Consider the following 10,251-nt stretch of genomic DNA (forward strand, 5'->3'; position numbering starts at 1 on the left):
TGCCTGTCGACATTGTTATTTGCTGGATAAACAACTAATTTCGTGTGACAGAGGAAATGTGCTTTAGCCTTGCTTTAAAGTGTGAAACATTCATTCATTCATTCATTCATTCATTCATTCATTCAACCTTTATTTATTCTCGGAGTGTCATTGAGGGTAGCCGTCATTTTCAATTAAGCTGAGATAAAAAGATACTTTAGTGCATTTAACATGCACACACAAGACATTGATTTTAATGTTCATTGAGCTCAATGCGAATCAAATAGGCTAATAGGCTAACTAAACACACCATGCCAATCCATAGCTATAGTGAAGGGTATGTGATGATGTGGGGCTATTTTAATTCCAAAGACCAAGGGAACTTATAAGGATGCATAGTTTCCTGGATCCATGAAATAGATAGATAGATAGATACTTTATTGATCCCCAAGGGATCAATAAAAATAAAAACATAAAAAAATCCTCCTGCTCCTATGTTTAACATAGGGGTCAAATACTTGACGTCAGATGCCCCCTGTATAAGGAAGAACATTTATTTATACATTCTTCAATCACAAAGAAAATGAGTCCCTAGCGGTTGGATTTTTACTCCTTTATTGAATTGAGGCATTAAGATTAATTGTCAAAAGATGATTTTATATTCCTCTTTTTAGTCAACTTTAGCATGGGGTCAAATACTTATTCTCCCCACTACGGCTCTGCAGGTACCTAAGTCAAGTACAGTAATTTCCTGTAATTGCCACATTGTGTAGAAGCCGCAAGACAGTGTTTTATGCTAAAAGTTGAAAGAAACAAAACCATAATAAAACCATATTAACTGCCTCTGTGTATTAACCTCACAGCTGAAACGATTTTGCTAAATCAATGTATAAGCCACGGCTAATAGTTTGGAAAGTACGGTACAGCTGGCCGCTATGCTCAATTGCTAGTCAGTAATTTAGCACTGGAAGAACAGGTAAGCTGGTCTGAATTTGAAGACCTCTAGTGCCAGTTTGTCAGTCAAGTGTTTGACGACAAAGGAAAACATAAACATAAACCTTTCACTAAATGTGAGAAAGAGCCTCCATCAGATCGCTCACAAAGACTCCACAAGTACAGTAGCAGCTGGCCTATTAAACTGGTGCCATAGCTAGGCCTATCACATAAGGGCTTTGTCCGTTCCCGGTGCTTCCAATCAATTCACCTGCCTCATTCAGGCACCTGATGAGTCCCTGCAGTGTGGCCTAACTAACTCGATGACTAAATTGTAGTGTGTGCTGTGATTTTAGTCTGTAATCATTTATGGGATTATCATTTAAAGGAGTGTGGTATTCTGGATGACTGAAGTTATCTCAAACGCACCATTATATCCATAACGGCACTCTCATATTTCCTGTCACACTTTTTTCCAGCCATTTTATGGCATTCTGTATTGGTGTCAGAGAGTGTTTTTGTTTTTGTTTGTTTGTTTGTTTGTTTTTGTCCTGCAATGTCTGCAATGCAATGTCAGCAATGCAAAGACACGCTTACTTCGAGAGATTCCTACTACAATGTATTGTAGACTCATTACTAGAGTCTCCAGGCTTTTCCAGGACTGATGGCACAAAGGTCATGCATGACCTGAGCACTGATAACCAGTGACATCTATTGGCTAACACTTGGATGTTGAACTTTGAAATACTCCTGGCCTCCACTCCACGGTAGCTGAGTTCTTGTCAAGTTGTCTGAGAATGTGATCCCATCTGCTAGCACTGAGTGAAGCCAAAGTCAGATTTCTAGCGGAGACTTCACAGAATCCCTCTGAAGTAGGCCTATACTATAAAGCATCACATTACACATGATTTCTAGACTACGACCGTCTCAAAACTTCTCAGGCTTTCAATGCCTGGCAAGGCAGTAGTGTTTCGCACAGACATACGCCAGAGGCTTGACAGTAGTAAGACTGTTCATAAACATGTTTTGTTTTAGGCAATTTATTAGGAAATTCATTGTTGTTGTAAACCCTGAACCTGTAACTGGAGACTCTAGACATTGCACTTGGGACATGGTGTTTTCTGATTATGGATCCATGCCATATGACATAGCTGATCCAAATCAGACATGCTGCTCTTTTATCAAAAGGCCAAAATACAGGAAGTTGATGATAAATATCACAAATAATTTGACAGGGATTATGGCTATTTGATAAATCGGGCACATATTTCCATCTAAACATTGGCATATTTATAGCAAAGTGTGCAGTCTAATTAGTCTGTTATAGGGACTAAATATTATTGCCTCAATATGCATTTGTCACGCTGTCATTCTCGAAAGTTTGTCTTTTCTCAGAAACAAAAATATTTGTGGGGACTGTGAGTGAAGTTAAGAGACTCTGCCTCAAAGGCTCTGGTCATTTAAGTTCTTGTGTTGTCCCAGACAAGCTTGCAAATACTTTGGCCCCAGTCTTTGCTGTTCGGTTGGCAGCCGATGTTGTGTTGTCTGGGGCTGTGCAGTCATCTCTTTAATGGGCCTTTATTTGAGCAGACTACAAATACCCTGTGATGTGCACAAGCCAGAGTAAGCACGGTAAATCTCTTCTGTCTTCTTTTTGTTCTGCAGGCAGCAGTGTCTGCTCACTCTCTCACACTTTAATTTCTCTCTCTCTATCTCTCTCTCTCTCTCTCTCTCTCTGTCTGTGTCTTCCACCCTCCACCCTGTCCCAAAGCCCTGAACTCCCAACTTCTTTGCGTAAACGATTGAGAAAGCTTGTCAGGAAGGTCACTGAACCACCGAGGACGTGTTGAGTTCACCCTTGAGAGCCTGACATATTTCATGCAACCACAACATCCGGCAGCAAGATTAGAATCACTTGCGTGGGCACGGGCATGGAGTATTTGTGCGGGAACGGTGTGAAGCTCTGTCCCGACCATACTGTCCTGAGTACTGACCGTAGCAAGCAGGCGGACGTTACCCATAGAGACTGATCCGAGGTGCTGTCTGGAATTCTGTCTCTGCCGGATCAGGTGAGCCCCTGTCGGAATGAAAGGGATTATGGGAACACTCTCAAGGTGCACTCCATGCATGTCCGTGCCAGGAGGTGGATGAGGTCAGAGATTACGTCACATGCTCAATGGCTCGCGCTTACACTAACATCATGGTGCTTCAGCACAGCGGCCAATTGATTCAGTCCTTGAGGTTTTTTTTTTTTATTAACTCCAAGAGGCTGTAAAAGAGTGCAGGAGCTGCAAATTGAATCTGAAGACTGTCATATTGATTCATTGAAAATAATGGAGTCTCCAGTGCACAGCTTGCCCAACTGGCGGACTGCTTCTTCCCTACCATATACTCGCACAGCGGGTTACCCGACCAGCTAATACAGTCCACCATATAATTAAGCAGTAACCGGAGTTACTGGAGATATTGAAGTAATTGAAGACTTGCTGTCCATGGAAGGTCATGTAGGTCGACTTGGAACCAATAAATATATGATGTGTCCTATTTTCCCCCGGCTTCTTCTAATCTCACCTGCAGCCAGGCTATAATTCATACACCCGTGAAGCCAAAGATGATGACATTTTATCCATTTAATTGCAGTTTCTCGCCATGTCTCTGGTTCCTGCTGGCTCATTCCAGTTCAGCTTTGCATTTGTCAAGTACCCAAAACATGTTTTCCAAAATTGACCTCATCACAGCTGGGGGTGTTGGTATGCGAGAGTATGTGTGATGTTATGGCATGTGTTGAAATGTTTGCCCCTCACCCTGTCCATATGCTGCTTATGGAGTCAGGTTTGCTATCAGGAAGGGAGGAAACTCCTGTTCCTGTCTGAAATCCCTCAAGCAACAGCTTCTGCCTCTCATGTAGATATGTCTGTTAATTGTCAAATCCATACGGAATGTTTCTCTCTATGTCTTATATGCAAAGTTATGCCTACAGGATGAGTGCCATGGAGGCTGATATACAGTACGTATGATTTGGTTTTTGCAAGACTGAAAATCTTAATGATTGTGCACCTGCTTAATTGTAGAGATATTAAATGCAGAATAAGCAAAATGTTCAGATTGAATGTTCTCTTCATGATCCCTTCAGGCCATCCTTAAAAATATGTTTGTTTGCAGTAACAGCCCCCCCCCAAAAAAATTGGGTCGGTAGGTAGGCAAATATTTTTTTTTTCAAGATTCAAGGTAAAAATAAAAAGTACATTTTTGGTCACGGCGATTTTGTTGGTAATAATGAAAAAATATTTGCATGTTATATGTACATACATTACACACACACACACGACACGCACTATATTGCCAAAAGTATTGGGTCACCGGCCTTGACCCCCATATGAACTTCAGTCACATCCTATTCTTAATCCATAGGGTTTAATATGACGTTGGTCCAGTCTTTGCAGCTATAACAGCTTCAACTCTTCTAGGAAGGCTTTCCACAAGGTATATGCATGACTGTGTACCCGTGCACCAAGCAAGGTCCATACAGACATGGATGACAGAGTTTGGTGTGGAAGAACTTGACTGGCCTGCACCTGACCTCAACCCAATAGAACACCGTTGGGATGAATTAAAGGGGACTGAGAGCCAGTCTCCTCGTCCAACATCAGTGTGTGACTCACCAATGCGCTTCTGAAAGAATGGTCAAAAATGCCCATAAACACTCCTAAACCTTGGAAAGCCTTCCCAGAAGAGTCGAAGCTCTTATAGCTGCAAAAGGTGGACCAATGTCATATTAAACCCTATGGATTAAGAATAGGATGTGACTGAAGTTCATATGGGGGTCAAGGCAGGTGACCCAATACTTTTGGCAATATAGTAATATTTCTGGACGTGACTTAACAAAAATCAGCATACTTTATAGAGGGTGCATTAACCGTATGTTATCTGCACAACTATGACTAGATCCAATTAGTTGTAACAACACACAAACACTCTTGCTTAAATTCTTGCTTTATAATGATCTTTACCTTTTGAATTATTCTTTGACTATATTGCCCTTCTCTGCTTTTATTTGTTACTATTTGCTTTGTGTCTAAAGCACATTGAATGACCTCTGCTCTGTGTATAAAATGTGCTAGGCCTATTCAAATAAACTTGACTTGACTAAAATGTAGGCTATAGCTTTAAATATGCTGTAGCCTACTGCCAGAGAAGTAAACAAAAAATATATCATATGAAAATATATTATGAAAAAAATAATATGTTAATTTCAATGATTTTATTGGTAACTAGATTATACGGTTTACTTGCATCCACCGCTACGACGTGGCAACCTACAAATCAGAGACATTACGTTGCTTTCTTTTCTCCACCAGTGGCTAGTTCTTAACCACTTGAAGAATAGCTGTCCTTGCTAGCCTGTAGTAGAACGATCCCTTAACGGGTCACTTAAATGTTTCAATCCAAAAGAAACCACTTAATGCTGGCACGCCCTCAATTTTTTGAGTTTCTTCCACCAAAACCTTAAGCCACGGTCACCGTTACACGGATGGGGAGAAGGGATGGGTCCGGGAAAATATCTGGACATAACTTCGTGCCAAGTCATCTAAATGTTCAAGTGTTTAATGCGTTTTCAGGTGGATAATAGTGCCCGAAATAGTATAAGTTTTGACGTCAACCACGAACATTTTCTTGGCTACAGCCGCAGCCATTAGGCTACAGTCAAGCGCGAACCACTGCAGTGAATGAGACTGGAAGCATAGCCTGTAGCGCATGACAAACATAAACATATGACGCCACAGGTTTTTATTTGGAAGAAAGAACGCAGCCTACGTTTAGTATGTAGGCAATTTGTATTCACAATACTTAAGAAAATATTATATTATTGTATTGCATTTGTATTGGGTGTTTGAAGAATAATAGGCCTAATTAAAAATAAATCGGTCGGTCTTAACGCAATTTGCAACCGGCAAGTCGGTCGGACTAGAGGGGGAAAAAAATAAATGTTTGGGTCGGCCCTATATTGACAGGGTCGGTCGGGTTACGGCAAACAAGAATATTTTTAAGGATGGCCTCATATAGTTTAGTTACAGGTTTGTGTCGTTGAAGCGTCAACGAGGGGAATGGGGAACAGACAACTTTATTTATAGATGCCTGCTGCACTTCATGGATCAATGCTCCTGTGTATTACCTAACCTGAATAGTCACTCAACTCAGAACTTGATGTCCAATGTGAATGACCAATTAGTCATGTTTCTATGAAAGCATTGAAAGTACAGTGCAATCTCTAATATATCAGAACATGCCAGTTTCATCAACCACAGGTGATGTGGCATTCCCTTAAGTGTGTGTGTGCGTGCATGCATGCGTGCACGCACACACACACACACACACACACACACACACACACACACATTGCATTTGATATATTGTGTTTTTAGAGGGTGTTTCAGGATAGGGTTGACCGGAGGGTCCTAGAGAACTGTACTCCACACTCACAGAGGAACTCATGGCTTAATCGAGAGTCCATTATCTGTACCTGAGTGAGAGCAGGGAGTGCTTCCTTTGGAGTGTGTGTCCCATCCAAAAACACTCTCACCGGCAGCTGTGCGGGGAGCTTGTGCTGAAAACAAGCCATGCTTGTGTGTTGATGGAGAGATTTATCGGCCCAACATGCACAAATTCCACTGACATCTGCTACTTTGCGATGCTAAGCTTAGGATGTTCTGCCGCTGACTTCGGGGATTTGCCCTCGGAGCAGTTTATTATTTTTATTGCCTCTTGGCTCAAACACCCCCTGTCCAGCGTGGAAAAAGGTTTTTGTATACTCATTTGGAAAAAAAGGAAGGAAACTGGGAACACTTGCTCTTCTGAAAATATGTTTTTTTCCCTACCCTCTGAGAGAAGTGGGTATGTGGAGATCTGAAATGTCATTGATAGAAGTTTGTTGATTCATACATTTCATGAACGTAGCTTTTTCCTGTCTTGCTGTTGAGACATGCACGTTTTTTTTAGAATAATTACATCTATTCATTTCTCACTTGAACCGTGACCTCATCCTGTCTTGGAGACAGAGGAGAGTCAACTCTGTAGACAAAACGTACTTGCTCAGTCTGCCAGAGGGGGGCAGTGCATCCTAGAGTTTCATTCCAACTACTGTGCCACATTCATGGCTGAAGAAGGTGTTGCATTTACTCTCTGGCCATGCAATTAAGAGCATAGAGTCCTGCCCCATGACTCTCACAGAGTTTGATCCAAGCGCAGCCCCATAAATCATGATTTTTATTACTTTTAATCCTACTGGACCCATATCAACTGTGGAAAATTTAATTGGAATTGCAAGAGGAGGATGCGAAGGCAGATGTTTTGTTGCAGGATGTCATCGGTTGCGCAGAGCCCTGTCCCTCGAGACTCGAACGAGTTGCGATGATCTTCTCCCAGTCAGTCAAGCACGCACCAATAGAGGTTGGCGTTTTAAAAATAATTTCTCTCATAGACACACCTAATTACCGAGACCGATGATGTCACCACAGGGCTCCCTCGCCGGGGCTTTCACACAGTAAATCCCTGATTGATCCCAGATTGAGAGACCTCAATTCACCCAGAGGCCCGAACGTCCAGACAGTTGTCGGCTACAGTACAAGGACGAGGGTCAGGGAGCAGCCTCACGAGGACACCACAAAGAGCCTGACAATTTTAGCATGAAACATCTCTCAGTGAAGTGTCAGATGGGATTTCCTCTTTAACATGACTTGTCGTATACTTTCACTGACTGAGTTTGCGCCAGACTGAAATACTCCCGTAATGAAGACAAATGGTGAAAATTATTCTCTGGCGTATTTCTATTCTGACCATGCGGCTGATTAACTAGAAACTGTGTGTCAACTCTGGGAAGCAAACTCTCATTTTTCGTTTTGACAGCAAAGTATTGATCTCTGATGGTTTCGCAAACATCACAGCCCACATTTCCTTTCAATCACACATGACAGCAAATGTCAAAAGAGATAAGCAAGGATGATGCCTCAGAACTCGCACACAATATAAACATCAGAGGCATCGCCTTATGTGTCGTTTGAAGTCTGTGATGGGTTGGTGCTCTCATCAGGCGCCTTGACCGGCTTTTCCTCTTGACAAGGACAAGGCCATGGTTACAGGCCCATGAGTTAGGATAAACACACATGACTGCAGTGTTAGGGGTAGGTAAAACAATGCATTTACATCTACAGGGACATACCGTACCCATTTTGTAGTCTACCAAAGTCTTCCTGTTATGGATCAAAGAAAAGTGAAAGGTTAGGTGTCTTTATAGGCTAAGGCCATCTATTTACAAAAGACAATGCTCGTACATTTGCGTCAATATTTCTGGTCTCAACAACAATTTCTCCTCTTAAATTCCACATGTTGGTCTTAAAAGCAGCATAACAAATACATACACCATGACAGTTTGTTTAACATGTAATTTGGTTCTCTGGTGTCCTGGGCACTGTTGGTGTCACTTGTATAGCTTGCATTAAGAGTGGCAGTGTGCAATGAAAGCAAACAAAAACGTGAATTGAAAACAATAACAATAGATTTTAAAATCTTCAATCAATTAATCTTTCATCAAGTCATTAAGCACCCATAGTAATAATTATTCATCATGTGACATATATTTCATAAATATGCCTCACCTTCCACTGAAAGAGAGAAAGTGGGAGAAAGGGAGGACGAGAGAATATTCTCTGTGTCTCATTTGTTATTTGTCATTAATGCAGCCTTAACTGAATCTATGAGTGCTTCTCATCCTTAACCCCTCATTACTCTGATGAGAGGTTCATTTTTAAATGGAGGTAATCATGGATGACGCAGATGCAGTTTGCGTTGGCATTTCACCTCTCGCTTGTGATAATGACGATGTTATGTGCTCCTCTCACTGTGCTGTGACAAAATGCCCTTGTTAGTGTGTTTAGAACAGCCCGCTGGCCATTAATGAAGTTGAGCTAGGTCAAAAGAACAATAGAACTCTGATTAGGTGTTGTTTCGTGGGCTTAACAATAAAGAGACAATGGCTTTTCCGCAGCAAAAATATTGGAAACATATTTTTGAACAAAGTTTTGTGCATTTTCTGTCTGTGACTGACCTGTAGTTACTGACTCTGACTTTAAATCTGTGTAAGGTTTACACATTACATTTTTGTCATGCATAAGAGGTTTAGCCCAATACAGTCATTTCAGTTCAGGACTATGTTATCCAGAGTCTCCTCTTGAATACCTGAGTGATTGCGTGTACGTGGCACAGGCATTAAAGCATCTGCAGATTTGTATGTCAGCGGCAAATCAATAGCTGTTTTCATCCTGTTTCCTCTCAGCTGCTTGTCGTGACCTTTTGGAATGGGGGGGGGGGGGGGGGGGGTGTAGAATCCACATATGTGCACAAACGATAGTGTACCCTGGAAACTCTTAACCCTTGAGCTGCTGCTGTTGATTTCATGCCAAAACTCTCCACTTTGGAACACAACTTCTAGTCTCCTCCACTCCTTGGGACACAAGTGCACGTTGGAGGAGATGAAAGGTTCACTTTTTTTCAGAAATACTTGAGGAGAGCCTTGGGATCTCTCTGTCATTTTAATCGGAGCAGGCCTTGCTCATCGGGTCTTGTACTATCACCAGCAGCACACAGCTGGTTTCGCTCTCTCGCTCTCTAGATCTTTCTTTCCTTCCCCTGCTTATTTACTTCAAGCAGAAGTCTGTCTCGTTCAAAAAGATGAACACATGGTGTAATGTGGCGAAAGAGACACATTTGTTTACTGCGGGCCACGTTAGTTGTGTGTTCCTAGTCCCAAATCAAGATGAAGCCCTGCTAAGCATGCTTGCTACTGCACAGGGCCCCGTTCCCAGTACTAGATGGACATGCAGAGAGAACGCAGCATGCAGTTCTGAGAAGCCCCGATGACTTATGGGCTGTGACCGAATATCTCTGAGCTCAGAGTGACTGGATCGTTTGCCTTCTACATCCATTACCCACAAGAGCTTAAAAGTCAGTGGCAGGATCCCTCGCCTGTGGAATCTCTCAAGGCCAGTCCAAAAGCCCTTCCAGTGCATAGTGGCTCAGAGTTTCCCCCCTATTCTCTCTGGCCTCCTCTGGAAACGCTGGCAAGTCCTCGGAGCCTCGCTGGCAAACTCGCGTTTTGACATGGCGGGCGTTCTGATGTCGTAAAGAGTGCGGGGGAACAATAACAGGGGAAGGGGAAGCGTGCTGTTTTGGGATGGAAGTGCACACGTTGTTGGACCGTTTAGGTGGGAGCAGCCACTTTCATTTGTCATGCGAGCCTTAGGTGGGGTTGCATCCCAACCCATAACGGACACTGCCTTTCCTTTG

This window comes from Sardina pilchardus, chromosome 10, assembly GCF_963854185.1.
Source record: "Sardina pilchardus chromosome 10, fSarPil1.1, whole genome shotgun sequence".
NCBI lineage: Eukaryota > Metazoa > Chordata > Actinopteri > Clupeiformes > Clupeidae > Sardina > Sardina pilchardus.